Source organism: Megascapheus bottae, chromosome 9 (assembly GCF_031878675.1).
Source record: "Megascapheus bottae isolate mThoBot1 chromosome 9, mThoBot2.hap1, whole genome shotgun sequence".
Lineage (NCBI taxonomy): Eukaryota > Metazoa > Chordata > Mammalia > Rodentia > Geomyidae > Megascapheus > Megascapheus bottae.
The window spans coordinates 58,260,986-58,285,655 of NC_143517.1; the positions used below are offsets into that span (position 1 = coordinate 58,260,986).

General features: G+C 40.7%; 1 long non-coding RNA gene across 1 annotated transcript in view; it reads right to left on the reverse strand.

The window, feature by feature from the left end:
- Positions 1–16,251, reverse strand: part of LOC150059237 (uncharacterized) — a 28,084-nt gene extending 11,833 nt beyond the window's left edge. The window contains exon 1 of the long non-coding RNA XR_016536613.1: positions 16,181–16,251. This is a non-coding gene — a long non-coding RNA (uncharacterized LOC150059237). The remainder of the gene's footprint in view (positions 1–16,180) is intronic.
- Positions 16,252–24,670: the final 8,419 nt, after the last annotated feature.

The following is a 24,670-nucleotide window of genomic DNA, read 5'->3' on the forward strand; positions in this document are numbered from 1 at the left end:
TGTCTTGCGACTCAGACACGTACTTGACAGAGACAGAGGGGAGAAAAGAGCTAACTTGCCATAAAACAAAAATCAGACCGCTGCCGGAACACTTCTGCTGTTCCAGTCATTTCACCAAGGGCTTTATTACCCACAATCTAGCCAACAAAATGGTGAGGTAGCTTTGATGTGATTATACTCATTTTAAGGCTGAGACACAGGGTTTGCAGACACTAGTGTTCACTCAGTGTCCAAATGCTGACCTAATTTCAAAGTCCCTTATCTTCTCTTGATACCATGAAGGAATAAAAACAGTACTTTACCAGTCATCCCTTGGTCTCAGTGGGTGAAGGTCTAGAGCGATTGACTCCATAGCTATGTGCAAACCATCAGGTAAAATAGCATTTTATGAAATGAATTCCGAGAAGAGGAAGCAAGACATATTTTTGGTTGCTTCCTTTCCCTTTGGTCTTGTTAGTTTGTGTGCAGTTGGAACAATAAAGGGGAGGGCACCAAAGGTGGGACCAAAAGTGAGTAAGTACAACAATGGCACAAGGGATAGGAAGGAGAAACTAGACGAGAGCAAGGAAAGAGGTAGCAGTGTTCAAAAAGAAATGTATTCTTTATCTGTAATTGTAATTCCCCTGTACATCACCTTCATAATAAAAAAAATTAGAAAGTATAATCCTTGAACCGAGCAATAGTGGCTCATATCTATAATCCAAGCAACTCAGGACGCTGAGATGTGTGGATGGAAGTTCAAATTTGGGGCCAAGAGTTTGGCCTAGTGGTAGAGTGCTTGCCTAGCATGCATGAAGACCCGGGTCGATTGCTTGGTACTACATACATAGAAAAAAGCCGGAAGTGGTGCTGAGGCTCAAGTGGTAGAGCTCTAGCCTTGAGAAAGTCCACGGACAGTGCACAGGCCCTGAGCTCAAGCCCAGGACTGGCAAAAACCAAAAAACAAACAAAAATGCCCAAAGTTCAAAGTCATCCCAGGAAGGAAAATTTGTGAGATTTATCTCCAATTAACGACCAAAAAGCCTGCAGTGGAATTGTGGCTCAAGTGGTAGAGAGCTAGGCTTGAGAAATAAATCTAGGTGCCCAGGCCCTGACTTCAAGCTACAATACCAACACATACACACACACACACACACACACACACACACACACACACACACACACACACAGATTTGTTTCCTAGATCTTTGCAGATGATTTCTAAGACAGAAGACTACTATCAGTAAAGTGATGGTATGATTTTTGTCATATCTTCACTAATTGCACTTATGTAAAATAGTGGAACTGAGGGCAGGAAGTCACCATAGGAATCAAGGAATTAGTCCCAACTTCTCTTCCTGAGACTCAGTTTACTTACATACAAAATGAAGGCAATAGATTAAATTGGTAAGAAACTGACCTTTTCCAACAATAATTGCCAATACTATTAAACATTCTTTCTAAGTACTGCTCATAGCTCTTTATTCATATTTCCTTTATTCCTTTTCTTTTTCTTTTCCTTTTCTATCTTCCTTCTTTCCTTGTTCGTTTGTTTTTTTTTTTAGACAGTCTCTAATGTAGCACAGCTGACCTTGTACTTATCCTGCTTCCATCTCCTGAACACTGGGTTCCAGGCATGTGCCACCACACCTACTTTACCCTGGTTTTCTAATCTCCAAGCAAACCCTGATATACATGGCAAGGTAGTGCTCAGTTAATAAGAAAAAAAAAAAGTTCTGCTGATAAGCTTCTCCAAAGGAAGAATTAAGGCTGTAGGTTGGATCCCTAACCCATGAGAGTGCAAGTTTTTTTTTTTTTCCCGAAACATACAGAGAAAGATGGGTGCCGTGCATCCCACATGGAAAAATGGAAAAGGTAAAAACAGCATTCAGCCAAGGGATTCCCAGAAATCAAGGTTCTTTTATTCTTGGCATTTGCATGTTTCAATGTGTGTTTTTCACATTGCTTTACTCAAAAGGTATGTTTTAATATGATTTTTTTTCATCTCCTTTCTTACATTGGAAGAATCTGCAAGACTAGATTAGACATCTGTGGACTCCATTTGCACTAGAAAGATGCTCTGGGAACACTTTAAATAAGAGAATGAAAGGTAGAATGAGGAGGACATTTTGTAGCCCGGGAGGACTCTGAAGGCTCTTGAAACTCTATGAACTTATCTGCTCCAGTTTTAGCCCCTTGATAGGTAGTATGTCAAGATCCTCATGATATCTTAGACATTTTTCTTTACAAGAATTCTTGAGTGCCTGCTATGTACTAGGCCAAGTCTCTAGATTTTTTATTTGTTCACATTTCATCATCTCCACATATCTGCCAAATAACACAGGTATGCTGAGCCCATATTACAGAGAGAAAGAGGAGGGCTGAAGTCATACTGTAAGAAAAAGGCAGAGGAGCCACATAAGCTGGATTTCCTTCTTTACACAAGTCTACCAAGATGGCAATTTTTATCACTTGCTTGCAAAGGTGTAAGTCTCTGACTCATAGACAAGCAATTCTGTTCCATAAGTCCAGGAACGGGCATGAAATTTGAAGTAATGGAATACAGGCAGGGATAAAGTAGAGGACTTTACACATGGTTGCTGTCTGCAGTCAGAACAGGAAACCTTGTAGAATACCACCCTGAAAATTACAATGAGTGTCTGAAACTGAGAAGGAGGAATCTTCCAAGAAACCCTGAAACTGGAGATTTTCTCAAGCCCCACCCAGGTTCAAAAATAAATCACACAGAAGGAAAGATACTAGCCTCCCGGAAGTGCCAGAATTAAATTCACACTGGAAAAAATCTCCTCTCATTAAAGGAATATGTCAACACATCAAAAAAGTGAAAGTTAAACGTTGAAGAAATCAACATATAATGTATCCATCCACAGCAGATGCAAAGAGAAATGCAGAGCTGTAATTGAACTTGAGCTTATGATCTTCTGGCTTTCTTACTAGGTGTTTGTACAGTGCAACCTCCATAAGATAGGTACTAAGGATTCCCAGTTTATAGACAAAAACATATGCACAGATCTAGATACACACAGGAAGAAATCAATTGATATAGAGATAGTAAGATAGATAGATAGATAGATAGATAGATAGATAGATAGATAGACAGACAGACAGACAGAACTACACTGCTTGTTCTTCTACATCTTCAATCCACTACTGGGGAGGACCTGCAGGTTAGGGAAAAAGGAAAGGTAGGATAAGATAGAAGTACTTTGTATATATAAATGAAAGTAGCAAAATGAAACCCACCAAAAAAGCTCTAAAAGGAGGGGACAGGTGGGAGGAAGTTAAAAAGTAAGGTGGGGGGGTGTTCAATTAAAAATACTATGCAGGGCCAGGAGTTTAGCCTAGAGGTAGAGAGCTTGCCTAGCATGCAGGAGGACCTGGGTTCGATTCCTCGGTATCACATACATAGAAAAAAAAGCCAGAAATGGTGTTATGGATCAAGTGGTAGAGCTCTAGCCTTGAGAAAGCCCAAGGACAGTGTCCAGGCCCTGAGTTCAAGGCCCAGGACTGGCAAAAAAAATAACACTATGCACATGAGCATAAATGTCACAATGAAACTCCTTTGCACAATTAATTTACACTAATTGTTAAAATGGCAGAAAAAAAAAACAATAATGGGATCAAAGAACCTCCACGGCGTTTCAGAGCTCTTCAAGATACCGCTTCTCTCACAGGAATAATTCTTTAGGTCGGGATGGGGTCGTGGAATGGATCTAAGACACCACCATAGGAAACGGCCGAGACATGCCTTGAGTCTGCTCCTTACTTGTCCTCTCAGTCCTCCACGGTCACACAGGGATCGAGTGGGGCCCCCATGTAAGTCAGGCTACAATTCAGGACAGGTCATGACCCTTGGTGACATCCCCATGGCACTCAGTCTTAGGTACACAAAGTACAAAGCATGGCTATCTCCACCCACATTTCAAAGGATGTGGAAATAGTCTGGGGGCCAGGAAGAAACCTGCTGCCATAAGAGCAGAAGAACCATGAAGATTCCCTAGCAGTGCAATTCCTCGTAGAAGTTCAGGGATGGAGTTTCCCAGAAGACCCCAGAGCAGTAGAGCTATCTTCCTGCAGGGCCAGACTGTGACATCAACCACACAGAGCCTAAGCATCGGCGGAACCCAGCAAAACCTTTATGATAGGGATGCTTGAGGATTTGAGATTCTGACCCTGCAGAGCACAAAGTTTGTTCTCCCACTTTCAGCTTTCAGCTTTCATACGGGGGACACTGGACTCATGGTGGCCCACGAGTCCTTTCTTTTTGCTTATCTCTCTCTTGGTAATAGGAAAGTCCATCCAATGCCTGTTCAACTGCTGTCTTTTGGAAGCAGAAAACTTGTTTGAATTCCATGAGCTTCAAGCTGGAGGAAATTTGCTCTAGGGTGGGCGAATCATAGTTGGAGTCTCCTCTCTATGTGATGCAGAGGAGACTTTAGATTTTTGAGTTGCTACTGTTAAGAGTTAAAACCTTCCGACCAGTGGGATGCAATGAATGCATTGGCACAGAAGAAGAATATGACTTCTAAGAGGCAGAGGATGAAGCCTGTGGGATGAGTGCTTTGCATCCAGAATTTGCATGGAGGAAGCTTAATTCTCAGTGCACTGGTGTTGGAAGGAGGTGCCTCAAGGGAGATATTTGGTCATAGGGAGGAACCCTTGTGAATGGATTAATGCTATTATCACTGCAAGAGTGGGCTGTTACAAAAGCAGTTGTCACTTTCTGCTTCATGTCTTCTCTCAGTGCTCACTCATGCTTCTTTTCTCCCACCTTCAGCTGAAGAAGCCCAAATCTCACCACAGCCATTACCACCATTCCCTCTGTCCTCCTAGCTTCCAAAAACATAAACTGCATAAGTGCCTTTCCTTAGTTAATGATCCAGCCTGTGTTAGGCAATAACCTCAGAAAACAAGCTAAGTCAGGTTTATGGTGGTAATGCTCAGTGGCGTCCTTTGGAGTTTCCTCAGCATCCACCACGTCCCTGCAGACAATCTCTTCCTTGAACTTTCCTCAATGGCTTCTTGTGAGAGGATGGGCTGGATTCTCTGGGAAGGATCCCTTACTGGGAGGAACCCCGACCAATGCTGGAGCTATGTCACAGAAGGTTTATGAAAGGGGTGCGAATTCTCACTAATAAAAAAGTAGCTAAAGCACCTATGACAAACAAGCCTCCAGATTTAAAGAGGGAACATTTAGGTGCATTCTTTTCTAACTTTGCAAATCCAAGCTGGGGCTTTTAGGTGGTGGATGAGTGGCTGTGCCAAGTACCAGATTCCCTCCATTTCCAGGCCCTGCCATATGGGATTTACAGCCCGACACCCAGCTGCAAGGGGGATCAACTGTAGAGGCCAGAACACAGAAGTTTGTGCCAGACCTACCATTAATTGTCAATGCTCAGAGCTTAGGTGCATGACTATCCATGTACACAAGAGATGTACACAGGAGGAAAAAGGAAAGCATGGGGAAAGTTCATCTATCTCAGGAGTAGATATGGAAAGCACAGGCTCAAGCCCATGGCTTGCTTGCTTTGCCTTTTCTTAAAAAATATTTTTATTATCTATAAGTTTGTACAAGTTGTATAAGTTTGCTATTCGCCAAAGTAGTTTATGAATACACTTCATCTTGATTAACATTCTCATCCATCCCTTCGCCCCCACTCCTTCCCTTACTTACTTTTATGTCATGTATGTGTTTGCCTTTGAACAAAGCAGTTCATGTATTCACTGCATTTTGATCTGTGTCATCACTTCAAAATTTTCACCTCTCCCTTCAGTGCACCCCTTACCTTATATTTCTCAATTCTGTGGTACATAGAATGAATACTTCCCAGCATTCTCTCCCTACCCCCTTTATTCTTTCCCGCTCCCATTAGTCTTACCCACCCTTGTTTTAAGTATCCATTTCTGGTACTTATTTCATTGAGCTTTGACTTAGTTTTTTTTTTAAATAATTAGACTATTCGTGCTGTGCTTGGAGTTTATTGTACTTCAGTTAATTAATTTGTAACCCCTTGTTTTTCACCTAATAGGTTTACTTACTACCTAATATGTTTAATTCCAGCTAACACAAACAAGAGAAACCATGAAACGTATGTTCCTTTGGTTACTTTACTTAATATAGTTTTTCCAATTCTTTCCATTTCCTTACAAATGGTATAATATCATTCTTTCTGATGGATGAGTCGATATCCATTTTGTAGATATACTATTTTCTTTACCCATTCATCCACTGAGAGTCATCTAGGCTGATTCCATTATCTTGGTTCTAGTCAATAATGCTGCCATGAACATGGTTGTGTTGTGCTGGTAGTTTTACTGTGGCGTTGCTTGTGCTCTATTGGATAAATGCCCAGGAGTGATAAAATGCTGGGTCATAGGGGAGCTCTATGTTTACTTATTTTTCTGAGGGCCTCCACACTGCCTTCCTGAGTGCTTGAACAAGCTTACATTCCCACCAACAGTGTAATAGAGTTCCTTTTTGGCCATATCCATATCAGCATTTGTTATTGTTAATTTTATTGATATTGGCCATTCTAACTGGAATGAGGTGGAATCTCATTGTTCCATTGATTTGCATTTCATTTATAAGCTCATTGCTTTCTAACTCAAATCCTAACACTCTTTTCAATCATCACTGGTGTCCAGAGTATCATATGTGATCCTTAAATGGCAAGATTCAATCACGTGAGTAGGAGTCAAAGAGGCAATAATGATGATAATAATAATAATGACAATAATAGTAATAGTAACAATAGGGATTCCATTAGATTAGAAAGAGAGCTAATAGTACATCGGCCTATCTCTGAGGTCACTCGCACTTTGCAATGTAATCATCTTTCTTCACATGATGCCAGCCTTGAAGAATCCATTTATATATTACTCAGCCTCTTTTCACAAATTACATGCCAACAACTATGTGCATTAGATTGTAGCTAACACTAGAACCCTGTTATGTGAAAAGATATGCCTTATGTGACTTAATAGTCCCTTTCAGAACTTCCAAGGGTCATTTTGATTCATACTGCAATCCCGGTTCTCCTTATCACTCTATAGAGAACCTGCTCCCACATAACCAATGTCCCTGCTCTAATCAGACTACAGGTCTTTCTCCCCACCTGCACCTCTGCAGCTTTCTCTCTAGGGCTTGTAAGTTTTCTCTGAGGATACAGACATGGTAGGACTTTCTGCATTGCTATGCAAATCTCTGGGTTCACTACTCAATAAATATTGACCTGTTGACTTTGCCTTTCTTTTCCACCTTGTAAGCATTTCCAGTGACCTGGGAATTTGGAGGAATAACAAGTCTCCTAAAGGTAACTTTTCCCTATATTAGTTACACAGGGGGCCCATAGAAAGAGATCCAAAAAGACCCAAATAAAATTTTAGGATTTAAAAACAATGTGTTTTAATTGCATATCACTGAACTAAAACAACCTATTCTTGGCTTCCTGGTCTTCACAGCACTCATTGCATTGTCCAAATGAAAGCATGTGAAGCATAGAGACTTTCAAGTCTCATGTCAGTACTCTATTAGTATTCTATTGGTGTAATTATTCGCTGAAAGTGAGAGACCCTGTGGCCAGAGATGTGAAAAGCCTCTGTCCCTGCCCTCTACGATTTAGCCTGAGGTAGGTTAGCAATGCAAGACTTTTAGGGATAAGACAGCAATAGGTATAAAGATCAACCTCTTTATGCTATGTCACTAAGTTCCCTGCAATGCAAAGGGGACGCAGGCTACTTTAGGCAGATTTTCAGGAAAGCCAGATTCAGAGGTTACATATTTCCTCTCTTATGTAGATGGCGGAGTAGCTATAGATAGTAGACGATCTACACAGGTAAATATATATACACATATACATGTATGTTGAAACACACAGGATCTTATGTAAATACATAAAACATTTATAATTGTGAAACTTCTTTGCCAGTCCTGGGGCTTGAACTCAAGGCCTGAGCACTGTCCTTGGGCTTTCTCAAGGCTAGGGTTCTACCACTTGAACCATAACACCACTTCTGGCTTTTTCTATGTATGTAGTACTGAGGAATTGAACCCAGGTCTTCGTGCATGCTAGGCAAGCACTCTACCACTAGGCCAAGCTCCCAACCCAATTGTGGAACCTTTGAAGGAGCTGATGGGAACATAAATAGAATGTTAAAGAGTGATATTGAGATATACTGCATCTGTGAATGAAAATAACCAAATGAAACTGACAGAGGTGAATAATAGAGGTCGTGGGGAAGGGAGAACTGAGAGTAACTGAAGGGGTCAATCTGACTAAAACACTATATATGTACTATATATGTATTGTGAAACATCACCAGAGAGAAACGCCTCTGAATAATTATCATATTCTTTAAACAATTAATGACAGAAATGTAACACAGGTCCTGTCGTGGGTGAGTTTACTCATGGAAAGGAGAGGGAAAACTGCCAGGGTAAAGAGGATGAACTTGGTTAAAATACTTTATGAACATGTGTAAAAATGGGACAATGATGCTGTTGAAAGTGGTTTGGGAAAGGAGGAGGGATGGTAAGAAAGAACGATGGAGGGATGAGTTTGAACAAGATACAACATGTGTGTGTATAGACACGTCAAGATAGAAGCCCCTGGTACAATTAGTTAATGCTGGTCAAAATGTGGAAGAAAATAATGGAAGAAATAAAAAGGACTGGCCTTGTTGTGGGGAGACTGACAAGAGGAGAAAGATCACTAATTAGAAAACAAGAAGTAGTAATGTAGACTTCTGACTTGTAGGTGTAGCAGACAATGGTGGATTGAAGGTGGAATTGTGAGGACCCTCTGACTGATACAGCATGTTCTGTGAAGTGAGAGAAAACATCCAGGATTATTCCTAGGCTTACAATCTAGGCGAGTAAGCAGAATGGCTTTTTCTGCAATGGAGGCTGGGATAGATGTCTGTCCATGGTTGGAGACTCTAAAGACCGTAGAGGAAGACTCCTTTTCACACTTCACAGCCCTGAGAAGAAAGCATAATTCGTGTCGCTTTTCTGACATGGCCTCCATAAGAGCTGATTCTCAGCCCCATAATCTGAATCATCACAATCTGGAGAGTATTTAACCTTCAACCCTTGCCAGCTCCTACAAGATATTTGCATAGCAATATTGTTTCGTATAAGCCTAACCAAGATAAGGGTGCTTCTTCAATAGGGGAATCCCACAAGAAAATGATATTAAGCAAATGATGCAGACTTGAAGAAAAGATATGTATACTTGGCAAGCTATCTGGTGATTGAGGGTTCCAGGACTGATTCAATAGCTTCATGATATGAACTCATTAAACTTATACTGCTCATCTACTCAGTCTTTCTCTTGCGGCCCTGTTTTTTTGCATCATATTTTTACATAGCCACATTAAATTCCAGAACCAAGAGGCACCCATGAGAAATAAGTAGATAGAAAGCAAATGAGAGGAAGTGAGGGGATATTATATGCCTTTGTTACAAAGGAGAGGTCTGGTCAGATATAAAGACAGCTTTCAAGCTACACCTTACTGGACAGAACCTGGTCACATGGTCTTATGCTAAAGAGACTTGGAGCACATATCTAATTCATTCCTAATTAGAGAAAAGTACAGGAAACTGATTTCAGTGGTGGCTCAGAGACAAAAATGTCTGTCAAAGTGGTGCTGTGAGCTGAAGAGCTCACGGACAATGCTCAGGCCCAGAGTTCAAGTCCCACAACTGACAAAAAGAAAAAAGAAAGAAAAATGTCTGTCATACCCAAATTATGTATTTGTTCAAGGGACACCTTATTCTCCCTTAAACAACTCTATTTGCAGAGTCACGATTTATGAGTGTGCAAATCTCTAGTCTTTGGAGTGAAGAAAACTTTTTTGATCCAAAATGAAAAGGAAAAGCAAAAAACAAGTTGGATTCTAGGGCCTCTTCCCCATAGCACATCTCAGGTTTCACCTTCCCTTCCTGGGTCCTCTATGTCTTATGATAATAGAATGCTATGACACAATGAAATTCTTCTGCTGGCTACTGCTCAGAATTCTATCTCCCAAGCAAATCTCTGACTGCCAACAGTCAGCATTCAGAATTTTGCCATCCCCAAAACCATAATCTTTAGCCCTTGAATTTCTTGGAATCAAGTTCAATTTCAAGTTCCCACAGCAGTACTTCTGTGTAGTTGAGTCTCAAATCTCTTGCTAGGTTCCAGGAAGACTCCCAGGACAGCTGTGATTTGAAAATAAGTTTCTCTGAGTCCACTCATTGACGGCCCTTTTTCCTCCTTCTCTCACTCCTTACTTAGGAATATTCTAAGAGTCTGCGTTGGAAGACTCATTGTCCGTGGTATGAATAAGAACTCCTACTAGAGACAAGTTAGAACTTTCCGGACAGGAAGGTTCTGGCTACAAGTCAGAGGAACTTTTCACTCCTTTCCTCTGCATCTCTCTGCTTCCCTTTTCCTCCTAAAGAGAAAAATGTAAAGGTAGGTGTTCAGTTTAGTCACCCAGCGTAAGCCGTTTTGACTTGTCAATGGTAAATACTACTCCGTGCAAACTCCCTGTGACTTATGTACAAGCATGTTGGTTCTGAGTCTCTCCCTGAAACCTCCCACCTGATAGCTCTAGGCAGCAGTGCCTGGCTGAGGGAGTTCCTGTTGGTTTCTACAAGTCCCTTCAGAGCAATGAAACTCAGTATCTCTGGACTTACTCAAACTGAGTTAGATTCTCGCTCTCCTCGACACCTTTGGGATACTGGCCAAGTTGTTCAAGAGGCCCTCTTACTTTTCTGTGTCAGTAAAGTTAATAATATATTATCTACTGTATTTAAATTGCTGTGATTTTTTTAGATGTGCAGGTAAAAAGCTGACATCTACAGTAGTGCCTGGCACAGATTAAGTGGTTTCATAAGCCACTGACAAAAGGGAGTGTATGCACGTGTGTATATATACACTCACACGATCATATATACATTTAAATTTTTCTCCTCACAGACACCCAATCTTATTGGACAGTGTTTATATTCTAGAATGCAAAACATGCAATAACTACAAAAAGAAAGAAACACATGCACTGACAGATGCCAGTAAGAGTTGTGAAGAAAGAAAGTATAGCAAGGGAAAAAGAGGCACTGGAGGGACAGAATAGTTAGAGCCCAGATTGTGTTTCCCATAGAAATGTAGGGATGACAAAGAGAAGTCATGGCTGTTTCATGGACCTTTTGGAACATCTCCAATGGACTAGGTAGAGAGGAAGGAGAGAGAATGACATGCAGTGCTATGATATCTCAAATCAGAGTGGTTCTAAGTATGGTAGGGCTAGACTCAGGCAGGAGGTCATTTCTTTTTCCATCCCAAAGACACTTGGGTAGGTAATGTGCCTTCAAAATAAAGAGTGGTATCGACTGTGAACATGACAGAAGTCTCTTAACTTGTGGCTAGATCCTCAAAACCACCTCTCTTCTACTCCAGCTGTGAATAATCTTCCCCACAAAGCTCAAGGAGCAAGTCTCCCAAATTATACATGGGTAAATGCTCTGTAATTTCCCACTGACAATTAAATAAATGCTTAATTATTTATTTAATAGCTGCTTACCCTTCCAGACAGTATGCTTCATGAAGTGAAAACTGTTTATTGTGGAGCCTTATTCCTAGTAAGAACTCCGTAAGCATTATCTAGCTGTTTGGTACCCTGGTTTCCTGAACGCAGAGCCTGATTCTATTTATTATTGTCTTTCCACCACCCAGAATCATCCTTTCACTTCAGATAATCTGGATCATACATTAATTGCACTGATTAACTTTTGAACTAGTCACCTCAAATTACTTCTCTTAGAGTTTCCTTCAACTCTGTATGTGACAATCGCATTCTAGGAGATTCTCAGGTCAAAGTCCTCAATGGCTATATTGATGGACATCTATCTGATCTCACATTTTACGGTTCCAATTATTTTCTTCTATGCTGTGCTTCCCAGCAAGACTGCAAACTCTTTCGAGACAAGGATGATCTCTTTTGCTACTTTTGTATCCCTAATAAGACACTCACAATTCGGGAGTGTGAAATCACTGGGGACAGGCAGCAATGAATCAATTATCTTGACATCATCTAAGAAAATATGCAGTGATAGGAAATCATATTTCTCTGCCCAAAGTTCAACTTGACTCAGATGAACCACCATGGCATGAGGTTGCGAGGTATATCAGGAAGTCTGCTTATGAGCGTCCAGTGGGGAATAAAGAACTAGAGTGAAATGTTTGGGCTGGCATGGTCTGACTTGCTGAGTTTCCTTACCTTCTGCCAAGACACAAGAGAGCCAAGTCATGATTGGAAATCATTTTACTTTATTTTATTGCTGTGAGAAGTCATTTTTGCAGGAACAAGAAAGTAATTGTGCTTCTTATGAAAAAAAGAGTCCCCTTTTGTCTGTGAGAGGCATAAATTGCCATTTGTAACTAATAGAGTTATTTCTCCAACCTGGATAACCCTCTGACATTTTCCATGGCTTTTTCAGGGTCTAGAGTTTTCCCAAGATGCAGCTCATTTGCTGCCATGCAAAACTTACCAGATTTGCCTCTTTAGGCTGAAAAAAGGATGCAGAGTAGACCATGCGGACACACCTCGGGAAGACCCCTGGGGTTAACTTAGGGTTCCCTTTTCATGTGGTATATTCTGAAAGAAATCTACCATTATGCTGACTTCTGACTCAAGTAGAAAAAGAATCACAAAATCGCAAATTCTAGAAACAATCTTTTCTTAAAAATTTTTGTGTTGTTTTTTTTTTAATTGTAGTTTATTGTCAGGATAACATATAGAGGGGTTACAGTTACATTCATCGGGTAGTGGGTACATTACTCCTCATATTTTTCTCCCACTTTCCCTCTACCACACCCTCCCAATTATCTTGTTTTTCTCCTTCCCTTCCCTATGTCAAATAAACATACATACAATACACCAGATACCAAAGTCAGATACAGAAACAATCTTTAAATGGACAATCTTTCAATAGACAAGTTTCAGCTATCTGGTTTCAGAGACTAGTAAGAATACTTTGTAATTAACATCACTAAGAAGTCATTGACTCACTCCTGTAATCCTAGCTACATAGGAGGCTCAAGATCTGAGGATCACAGTTGGAAGTCCTCCCTGGCAGGAAAGTCCACGAGACTCTTACCTCCAATTAGCCACCAAAAAAGCCAGTAGTGGAACAATGTGGCTCACGTGGTAGAGTGTCAGGCTTACGTTAAAAAAAAAAAAAAAAGCTCTGGGACAATTTGTAGGCCTTCAATTCATGCCCCAATACTGGCATACAAAAAACAGAAGAAGCACATAGAAATTATTAGGTTTCTAGATATGACAACAGAGAAGCAAAGATTCAATTGAAAGGAATATTCTGGGAGCCTTCGAACTGTTCAGAGCATAGCCCACCTTGTTGCATTGTTTGCGACGGGAGATGCTTATAAACAATGGTTACATCTGCATGGAAGTATGAAGGTCTGGGAAGGGGGAAAACTTGCCCTTGAGCTTAGGTTCTGTGATTAGACTCCTTGATGTTACGATGATCTTCCTTCCAGGGACCCAGTACCACCTGGTCTTCATGCTACCAATGATAAAACGAAAGCTTGGTGAGGCTAAGCATGTTGCTTATTCTCCTCGAAGGAACGTGGCAGTGCTGGAAATCTCAGGCTCGGCTCACCTACCTCCTCACCCTGGGGAAATGTCACTCATGCACCTGAATTCCACTGTGCTGCTTTCATTTCCAAATTGGCTTCACATCAAAAACATCTGAGAAGCTTGTCAGCCACAGGTCTCTAAGCTTCATCCCTGAGGTTCACATTCCCTAGATGGGGTGGGGTGCGGGCAGAGTTGTGAATTTCTGTGCTGGGGTAACATCAGAAAATGGACTACTCCAGGTGCTGTCTTCATCTGCTGCCTCATGAAGGCACATGGCCTCTTCTCCACCCTTGGATGCAGACGAGTCCATGCCCTGAAGCAGGGGCTTCACACATTTACTGCCCCCTGCCTTGTTTCATAGGTTGTCGGTGGAATTGGCATGGACAATCCTGGCTGCCACCATTAGCTCTGAGACTTGAACCTAGTTGCTTAACCTCTCTTCCCTTCCTTGCTTCCGTCAGAAAAATGTGGAGCCTGTAGTAACTGCTCTCAATGAGCACTATGAGGTTCAAAGAAGATACTAAGCACATGTGGTTTAATAGGTGCCACTTACCAGAACTAGGGGAAGAGGGCACAGACTTAGTGATCAGCCAGTTGGGATTCAGACCACGGAGCTTCTGTTCCCTGGTTTTGTCAGTTTAGGAGGCTATTTAACTTCTCTGAGCCTTGATATATTAGTATTACATGTACCATAAGACTTGTACAAACTCACAGGTAGTCAAGGGGAGAGGATAAAGAGTAAATTAACATATTAAGGACTTCCTTCAGATCCTGGCTTAATATTAAATAAGGCCTTCATAAATAGTAACTACCATTTGCTGAAAATAAAGTACTTTACTTAGGAAGGGTATGCAAATAGTTGTGACTCTGTTTCAGAGTGCTCATTTGTATTCTCCTTTTACATTTACTGATACCTTTGGGAGTGAGGACTGCTTGTTTACCCATGCCACAAATGAGAAAACTGGGTCATGGTGTCTTGTTCAAGGTCATACAACTAACAAGTGGCAGAGATGAATTCTGAACTCAAGCATAAATTCTATGCAATATTGCCTTCTGGTACAGCTCAGATGGTAACTCATTGAGCAGTCTTACCACTCCTCGGTATTCAGTTCTGAAAGGCTAAACTTTCAGAACTGTATTATATTCCATGCTCTTTCTGTAACAAAATCCTACTTGAGTTAGAATAGAAGATAACCTTAAAGAAACGTAGAAAAGTAAAGATGAAGAGGATAGCACCTGAATTTTTTGGAGTTAATTTTAATTTTGTCTGGAAACCCAGAAAAAGTGCTTGGCTAGTTATAAGTAGGTGTGCACACATTTGATTAATCACACCCTCTGCTCTTCTTCAGTCAGAAATTGAAAATGTTTCTGGAGAGCACTGTAAGGAATACTGCGCTGTGGCTTACATCCAGATGCTTGTGGAGGGGCATAAAATTCAGTTTCCCGGAGAGACTAAATCAAGATTGTAATCCACAGGAATGAATGTAACAGAGGTGGCAGTCTGGCACATGGAAAGGGTGATTTCAAACCGTGGAGAGTTATCCACAGAAAGGACCATATACATTCTAACAGTCTAAAACGTGACAGAGTTCGACCTGACGCAGAGAAAGCAAACCCCAGAAGACTCTGAGACCACTTGTCAATTGGCCAAACACTGATCCTCATCTCCTAAATCCTGACTCCAGGTTGCTAGTCACCAGAAAGGCAGTGTGTCTCACATTGCATGTTCAAATCACCACACGTTTGCTGGCTCCATCTACACTGGCCCTATCACTATCCCCTCCTACATTTTCACATCTCTATTTTAGAGAGATTTCTTTGAATCTGAGCCAGCCCTTCCAGTAAGCATATAGAACTGAAGGGTGATTTCAGAGTCTAAGGTCTGGTGGAAACAAAACCCAGACATGTAAAATTTGACACCTTAGCTGACATAAGTATTTGCATTCCCTCCTAGTTCCCACTCCCTGTCTCACCCCACCTTCAACATGCCCAGAGTTTCATTCTGGGGAAAACCACAACCAACACTTAACTACCAGAGGCTCAATTCTCTGGCAGTGGCCTTGCTTTTAAAAGAGAGACATTTAAAAAAAATTGTCAAGACCTATGTGGCTATTTAACACGTTAAGAGGCTCTCTGAAACCATGGTATACCAAGTGAAATATTATCTTTAAGAAACTTTTTAATTGATTCCATGCCAAAAGTTCACAGGTAATGAGTTTTAAGTAACCAAAGTACTCAGACTTACCATGATACTAAATGTCATTTGCCTTGAGTTCAGGAAGGGGCTGTGTGAAAAGGTGGGCCTTGCTGTAGAAATCAATGCAATGCTTGCGCTCAGAGGTAATCAACCCTAGATATTTCCTCAGTTCCATGACAAGCATGGCGCTAGGTATTGGTAAAACAAAGATGACACGCCTGAGTGCTCAGAATAATTAACCATAGTTAATGAAACATCAACAAAATTCATTTATGAGCAGAAAATAAGTTTGTTGGGTTCCAGTCTTTCTGAGCTACTGGAAGTTCCAGGAACATAGCTTACCTTACTGGATCTCAAGATCTTCCCATGCTGATTTCTAATCAGAAATAGCCAGCCTCCCTTCTTCTCTGAAGTGGTCAGCAGTGGTTATCACAGCCTTTCTGATTCTCCTCAGTGAAGCTTAGGGAGCAAAAACAGACTCAGGTAGGAAGAAAAAAAAAACCCAAAACATCAAGAGTTAGAATGTGACATCCCTTGTTCCCCAAATCAGGACTTCATTACACACCAAACCTTACGTTCTCTTCTTTCCTGTCAAATTTGTATCTGAGAGTCTTCACTCCCACTAAGATATAAATGACTGACAACAATGTAGCCATTTCCTGAGTGGCATCTGGGATCAATGTAATGAAGATTTGATTATTGACACTCTTTCACTCTAGACATCAGGGCCAGAGAGAAGACTTGGAGACTGAAAAAAAAGTTCCCACAAATTAAAAATATGATCTCACTTAAAATATCAGTAGTATAAATGGCAAAAAGTCTTGCTTTGAGATGAAAGCAGGTTCCTGGCATGATTTATCAGGTGAACACCTTGAAAGGAATCTTCCACTTTCATAACTATGCACCTTAAATGCGTTCCTGAAAGACGAGAGTCAAACCCAGCCATGCTTCAGCAATCCCAGCCTCCTTCAGCTGGCCCTGGGAGAAGGTGGCAGCATTCGTATTTGTATCTCACAGGAACTTATGCTGTGAGGAGGAGGAGCAGTCAGGATGCTGAGCTAGATCTTCTCCACAAATGAAGCTCTCCCATGACTTCACGCATCAGACACGGTGTGGGTTGTGAAAGATCAGATGTCCAAGAGCAAGACAATAACCTAAGTGCCATCCTGTGTTATCTATGCAAAGTGGATATCCCAAGACATTTTCTCCCTAGGCTGAGTGTCATGGGCAGAACATTGCTCCTTTTCAAAGTGCCCATCCTTCCACTCGCCCTTGTAGCCTGTGACTGCCAGATTACATGGCAAAGATTTTGCAGGTCTGATGACATTAAGGATCTTGAGATGGTGGGATTATCCTGGGTTATTCTACCTGTATCACAGGGTTCTTATAAAAAACAGAGATCAGAGACAGAAAAGGAGATATAGGATTGGAGCAGAGGCCATCGAGCTGGAAGTTAGAAACCAAGGAATGCAGATGGCCTCCGAAAGCTGCAAAAACACATGGAAATAGATTCTGTCCCAGAGACTCATGAAGAAGGCACTCCTAAGGGAATCGTGATTTCATTCCTGTGAAATGAATTTCAAATATCCAACCTAGAGTACTATGAAGACAATAATTTTGAGTTATTTCAAGCCTCTTCGAGTGTGGTCATTTCTTATGATGGCAATTGAAAGCTGGGGCGTTGAAGTTGCCACAGAAAATATGTGACATCCCATTAAACTTGAATTTCAGACAACCAACTAACGATCTGTTAGGAGAAGTAATGTTTACGTGTCTTGTACTTCCTTTTGCTAAATCTGGCATTTTCTAATCAAAACTGCTGCCCCCCCCTCCTTGTCCACCTTTTCCTGTGTGCTTAGCATTACAATACTAGCAAAGCATTACATCTGCTTCTCAAGGTTGGTGTATGCCTCAATGAAGTTAAATTGTTAAGACCTCAGACAAATAGCTCAGAGGGAAAGTTATTATTTCTCTCTTTTTTTTTTGCCAGTCCTGGGCTTGAGCTCAGGGCCTGAGCACTGTCCTTGAACTTTCTCAAGGCTAGAGCTCTACCACTTGAGTCTCAGCACCACTTCCAGCTTTTTTCTATGTATGTGGTATCGAGGAATCGAACCTGGGTCTTTGTGCATGCTAGGCAAGCACTCAACCACTAGGCCAAACTCCTGGCCCCAAGTTATTATTTCTCTATCATGACCTATCAATTATTTACAGCTGATAATGTAATGCCAGTTGTAATGGGTAATATGTTTTTCTACCATGTGTCATATCATCCAACTCATTGGGACAACCATGGACGAGATGGATTGGCTGGCTGCAAACAGGAGTGCCTTTTTCAAAACGAGCTGTGTGTATTTTTGAGCGTGAAAATCATCACTGAAATGACATTTTTTTACAATCTCTCAGTTTATTAATAAAGTGTGTAAGATGGTGGGAAGATAATGTAGCAATAGTCAGGGGGACATTTTAGATAGATGACATTCTTTTTTGAATTCAAAGTTAAAGGTAGAATCTACCCCTTCTTACAAAGTGACAGGATGGGAATAGAGGTAAGGTAAATGGGTGTTCCGAGGGTCTCAGTTTGAGGATGAAAATGAGTGTTTCTCTAAATGTATTCTCCAATTTATTCACGCCAACATTTTTTATTATTGCAAGTGAAACATTCCTAACTGCACAATGGGCTGGAGATTTCTAACTTGGAGAAGCGTCTGTGTGAAATATTCCATTTGTGTGCCCTCTATATAAGAGCCACAATCCACATGTGTCTATAGAATTTAAAAATATAGATATTACCACTGAGGGTCTAACTTTTTATTTTAAATTTTATTATAAGAGATTGTAGTTACATAAATCAAGAAGTGAGTCATTTCTTTTTGGAGTGTTACCTTTTACCTCATTTTCTCCCAGTTTTCTGCCTATCCCAAGCCCCCTTTTCCTCTCCCAAGTTGTAGAGTGCATTTCCAACATCAATTCTAGGGAATATCACTCCTGAATTGGTTCACCCAATGTCTCATAGTTTCTATGTTTCCCCTTCCCCTCCCCAAACCAGAGAAACTTATACACAAGACAATGGGTACAAATAAAAAACAACTACAAAAGGGAATAAACCAAAGGGGGAGAAAAGAAACACAAACATTCCAATAAAAAAACTTCTTGTTGCCAGGTACTGGTGGCTTGTGCCTGTAATCCTAGCTACTCAAAAGGCTGAGATCTGAGAATCAAGGTTTAAAGCCAGCCCAAGCAGAATAGTCCATGAGACTTTTATCTTCAGTTAACCACCAGGAAATCAGAAGTGACCCTGTGGCTCAAAGTGATAGAATATTAGTTTGAACAAAATAACTCAGAGATAGTTCCCAGGCCCTGAGTTCAAACTCCAAAAACAAAAACAAAAAACAACCTCTTGTTTCCATTCCTTGGAGTTCATTTCAATTAACATCATTTTATATAATATAATATGCACAAAACTATTGAACCCTTATGATCCTCTCCTAAGAGCCCTCCTGTGGTCTCACTGTGTAAATAGAGTCCTGTTCAACTAATCACATCCAAGTATATTTTTTGTCTTTTACTAGCCATTGTGTTTATTGTAGATTTATAGTCACATTCTAATTATTACAAATGAGGGAAATCATGCAGCCTGTTTTTTGGGGTATGGCTTACTTCACTTAAGACAATTTTTTGCAAGTCTTCCCATTTCCTTATTAATGTGACAATGTCATTCTTTCAAATGGAAGCATAGAACTTCATTGTGTATATATATCACATTTTCTTGATCCATTTGCCCATTGGGGAGCATTTGAGTTGATTCCATATCTTAGCTATACTAAACAGTCCTGCAATAAACATGGTTGTACTGGTGGTTTTAGTGTGTCTGATTTGTGATCATTTGGATAAATGCCCAGGAATGACATTGCTGGGTCATATGGAAGCTGTATTTTTAATCTTTTGAGAAACCTCCATACTGCTTTCCAGAGTGTTTGAGCATTCCCACCAACAGTGTAGTAACATTTTCTTTTGACCAGATCCCCACCAGTATCTGTTATTGTTAGTTTTCTTGATAACTGCTATTCTAACTGGGGTGAGGTGGAATTCAAACATTGGTTTTGATTTGCATTTCTTTTATGGCCACAGCTGTTGAACATCTTTTCATGTGTCTCCTGGCCATTCTGCTTTCTTCTTTGGAGAAGTCTCTAAGTCCTAGCCCACTCACTAAGTTGTTCTTTGAGGATATTTTTGGGGGGTGGGGGTAAATTTTTGAGCTCTGAGTATATTTTAAATATGAGACCTTTGTCTGATGCATAGCTAGTAAAGATTGTCTTCCAGTCTGTGAGCTTTCTATTCACTTTACTAGCTATGTCCTTTGCCATGCAGAATCTCTTCAGTTTGATGCAATCCTATTCATCCAGTCTTTCCTTGATTCTGGATCTTTATTTAGGAAGTTTCCACCTGTGTCAAGGAGTCCTAGTGTTTTCCCCATCCTTTCCTGTAATATTTTCAGGGTATCTGGTCTTACATTGAGATCTTTGGGATCTGACTTTTAAGTTACACTAATTGTAGTTAATGAAACTTTAAGTAGACACATGTGACTGGTGACTACCATATTGAACAAGGCAGTCCCACAAGCTTCCTGACCCTCATTTCGGCTGCTACCTCCTCCAGGGAGCACCTCCTAGTCCTTTCTTTTCTGCAGAATCTCTTGGGTTCCCGTCATCCATAAGCCCATAGTAATTAGACATGCCTCTTACATTGCAATTAGAGAATTATTCTAAAAGAAGTAATTCTCCTCTTGCTGTGTCTGTATCCCTTTGGGTGAGATATTTTTTACTAGATGAGGTCATATGTGGCCCAAATGAGTACTAAATGTTGAAAGGCTTGGTAATTTGTAATAACATAAATAAAATTCTTTCTGTTTTTATAGATGCTTGGTGCACTGCTCCATGAAGAAGTCTCAGTCAAGCCCTTTTGTGGATTTAGAAATCCCAATCTCCTCAGCCTTGAGATATCTAGGTACATTGACTTCAGGCTCCATTGCTACCCTTTCTAAACCATCAAGTGTCCTGATCCTCTGGCTGGCCTCTGTGGTATGCACTTATAAAACAGTGGACAAGATAAAGGAGAGCTGGAGTTACCACCATTTGTTAGGTTGTGGAGTTTTGTCCTTGACATATGCACCATTATCCTGAGCAGAAGCCTGCCATATACCTGAAAAGTGTCCTGTGCATAATTAAATGTGGGGGTTTCATCAGTGAACAAGATAAAGTAATTGTTGTCCTGAATTATCCTACACTTTAATTGAGGAGATGACAGCAAACATCACACACACACACACACACACACACACACACACAGTGAAGAAAAATAAGTAGAGAATGGTAGTAGTATGGAACAGTAGGGCAGCAGTTGAGAAGCTTGTGAAGTCATTTTTTTCTTTTCTTTTGTTCTCTCTCTCTCTCTCTCTCTCTCTCTCTCTCTCTCTCTCTCTTCTCTCTCTCACCCTCCCTCCCTCTCTCTCTCTGTCCTTCATTCTTATCCCCTCTATATCTCATTCTATTATCCCTTCCTCCTCCCTCCCTTTTCTTCCTTTCTTCCTTTTTTTCTTTCTTTTTTTCTTTCTTTTTTTCTTTCTTTCTTTCTTTCTTTCTTTCTTTCTTTCTTTCTTTCTTTCTTTCTTTCCTTCTTTCTTTGTTAATGTTGGTACTGGAGTTTGGACTCAGGTCAGGCTCTCTTCCACATGGTCCACATACCCCAAGCCCCTTTGCCATAGGTATTTTCTAGATGGGATCTTTTTTTTCCTGAGGATACCCTGGATGTGATCCTTCTTTTTTGCATCCCACATAGCTGTGTTAAAAGCAAACACCATTACATACAACCTTGTCCTCCTTTCTGGATTCATACAAGCTCTGCCAGATCAGATCCTTGGCTCTTACCAGTCTTCAGATATCCTCATCACTTAACAGCTAACATTGAGACAAGTGCTCATCCTCTGAGTGTCCAACCAAATTTTTTCCACTGGAATATATCTCCTTTCTAGCTGAAACCACTCTCAGATTCAAGATAAGGTGAAGAAAGAAGAAACATAGTAAATGCAGGTCACTGTGAGTCTGTTGCCTCCTGTGTAATGTTATCTGTGGTGCCTTTTCTGATTTAATAATTCCCTTTTGTAGCCTCATCTTTGTGGCATGAAAAAGATAGAAAATAAAGAAATAATGAAAAATAAAGCCTGGGCACCAGTGGTCTCATGCCTGTAATCCTAGCTACTCAGGATCTGAGGATCAAGGTTCAAAGACAGCCTGGGCACAAAAGTCCCATGAGACTCTGATCTCCAAATAACCATCAGAAAACCAGAAGTAGTGCTGTGACTCAAGTAGAAGAGCTCCAGCCTTGAGCTGAAGAGCTCAAGAACAATCCCCGGGCCTAGACTTCAAACCCCATGATTGACAAAATAATAATAATAAGAAGAAGAAGAAGAAATTAAATTAATGAAATAAATAAAAAGTAGAGGAAAGGAAGAGGAGAAGGACAGGGGGGAGAAAAAAAGGGAAAGTAAACCTGTTCATAAGACCAAGTTAAAAATAACCTAACTGCAGTACATACGGCTGTATTGGGCTCTAAAAACTAGCGAACAGAACTGAGATCCTACAAACCACAAGTGAGTTGCGGGCTCTGAACAGCACTTTCCCTCTCGCTGGCTGACCTCCATCTGATCCATATGTCTGACAGCTAGGACAAAGATGCTCTCAAACAAGGTGGAGTCGTCTCCTATTAATCTGAGCATAATTCAGCTCTCTGGGCTCAGTGGAAAAAGAGGATCTACCTCTCCTGTCTGTCCTTGCCTGCCCTGTTTAGGGGCATACTCATAGGCATTCTCAAGTGTGTCCTTGGCCTTCAGTGAGGGCTCCAGGCGGGTAGCTCCAGGCAGTTTATGTGCCAGCATCCTCATTCCCAGGGTCCAGCCTGAATGTCAATGACCCAAATCCCATTACTGGCTTTCTGCTTCACTCATTACCTTGGATTTTTCATCTCTTCTGGTGATCAGGAAAATATCATTTCCACTTTCAGGAGAAGGGGGGTGGGGAAAGCTCTGCTTGGCAGGAATTGATTTTTATTATAGTGGCGAGTTCCTTCTCATATTGCATTTTATTTAGGCTTCTTCTTGTGCTTTTGTTTAGGAGCTGGAGTTGGAAGGCTATGCTGGCTGAAAGGGTGGCTAGATTATTACAGAAGATTCAGAATTTTTAAAATTCTGTAAGGAAGGAAGAGACCTGTCCCGAGATGATCTATACTCTAGGGAGGAGGGGGATGGAGTCTTCACAGAAAAAAAAAGCTGATGGAGAAAGGATTATGAATGATGATACTCACTCCAAAAGAAGTCTTGAAAAGTGGTATCATTCTCCTCTTTTAGCCAGAGTCTCTGAAATTTCTACCTGAGTACAGAGCTGGCTGTTCCTTAAGATGCTAAAAGTCCCCATATCTGAAAAGAGACATGAAATAACTTTCTAATGTGCCCAAGACAGAGACAAAAGACCTGACCTGTTGGAGCTTTTACAGGCCAAGGGCCATGTGAGCTTTACAATTTCCATATGGGATGACTGTAAAGTTGCATGAAGTAACCCCAGCTCTCAACAAACCAGGAGCTGGTAAGAGCTAGCTTCCCTTACTTTTTTCCACCAAGGCTTTTCTTTTTCTCTTTCTCTGTGGCCTAGGACTGTTTTCTGATTAGAAACTACCATCGTCAGGGTCCCCATAAGATCCATGTAGCAGTCTGAGCAGGAATTATAACATTTTCTATGGGAGGAAATGAATAACAGAACCTTTACCCATATCTTCTTGTTGATTTTCCCAGCAAACTCATGTGTTAATATTCTATATATCATAGGAATAAATATGTTATTTATTCTTATAAATCAGTAGATTACAGACCATATTCTAATATGGTACATAGAAGGGTGGATTTCATGTTATAACTTCTCTAAACAATTAACTGACAACTTGACTAAATGAATACCAGGAGTCTGGAACATGTTTTGTCTGAACTGAAGGAGCATGAATTAAGGAGAGGGGAGCAGATGAATGGAAAGAAAGGTAGTGGGCTAATGTGATCATAATACTCAATACTATATATGAAATTGGAACAAGGTAACTTAAGGGGATTAAGAGCATTAGGTTAAATGCAGAACTGGGAAATCACAGAAGAGGTGTTACTAATCAAGATGTATGATGTTCATAAATTAGCATGTCAAATCAAAACTCATAGTTACAACTACTTAAAGATAACAAAAGTAAATCATAACAATAATACATAAACATGCAAGCTAACGAGCTTACATTCCAGATACCAGGCCAGGAAGTAGTTATTCTCACAAACTCAAGTTCACATCTTAATTCTGCCAGCCTGGTGACCTCAAACAAACTAGATGTTTTCTCTACATCTGAGTTTCCACATCTGATAGCTGGAGGAGAAAGACTCTACTTTACAAGACAGGTTATTTGTTATTGTACTGTTTGTTATTCAACATCTACGATGCACCAAGTTCTGGAAACAGTAATGAACAAAAAAAATCCCTGTTTTAATGAGATTATGCTCCTAGAAGGAAAGAGAAAAAATACAACATATTGAACTTGAAAGTGAAGAATAAAGTAGGGCAAGGGGACAGAATGTTGGGGGAGGCAGTCTTTCCAATAGGATGGCCAGAGAAGATGTCACATGTAGCTAGTGAAGACTTCAAAAAGAGGTGAGGAGTGATGTTTGAAGAATCTTCCAGAAAGGAGGACAGAGACAGAAATTGAGAGGGTATCCCATGCTCCAGGAGCAAAGAAGCCATATGGCTACATTGG